Raw genomic sequence first — 478 nt, 5'->3', positions numbered from 1 at the left:
CGTCCCTCTCGCTGCAGAAACGTGCCGCGTTCAAGAAGCGGAGGGACTTAATTACGACGAATATCCTTTTGGCCCCCTCCATATTTTCCCCTCCTTCCCTCCGCGCTCCTCGCTTCTTTTTTTCCTCCACCGTTCTTTCGAACGGGCTCCCTTCTCTCCCGTCTTCGCTCCTCGTGCTCTTCCACCCTCCCTCCATCTCCTCGCGCCTCTCCTCGGCTTTTATCGCGATGTTGCAATGGAGTTTTGCCCCGTGTTGTGCAGCTAGGTATGCGCAGCCCGCAGAATGCAGCCCGAAGCATCGAGCAAAAGGCCAGCCAGCCAGCCAGCCAGCCACGCCAATTCGTCCCCCCTTCGACCTTCCAACACCGCGGAGCAAACGAGAAACCGATGCCGTGTTGTGAGTAAGACTCGAAACGAATGCACTTTCGCGTGTCTTCTTCTTCTTCTTCCTTTTCTTCTCCGTGCGTTGTCCTGGGTA

The sequence above is a fragment of the Apis dorsata genome, unplaced genomic scaffold (genome assembly GCF_000469605.1).
Source record: "Apis dorsata unplaced genomic scaffold, Apis dorsata 1.3 scaffold_249, whole genome shotgun sequence".
Taxonomy (NCBI): Eukaryota; Metazoa; Arthropoda; class Insecta; order Hymenoptera; family Apidae; genus Apis; species Apis dorsata.
The sequence above is the reverse complement of the archived record's forward strand: the minus strand, read 5'-3'. Positions refer to the sequence as shown.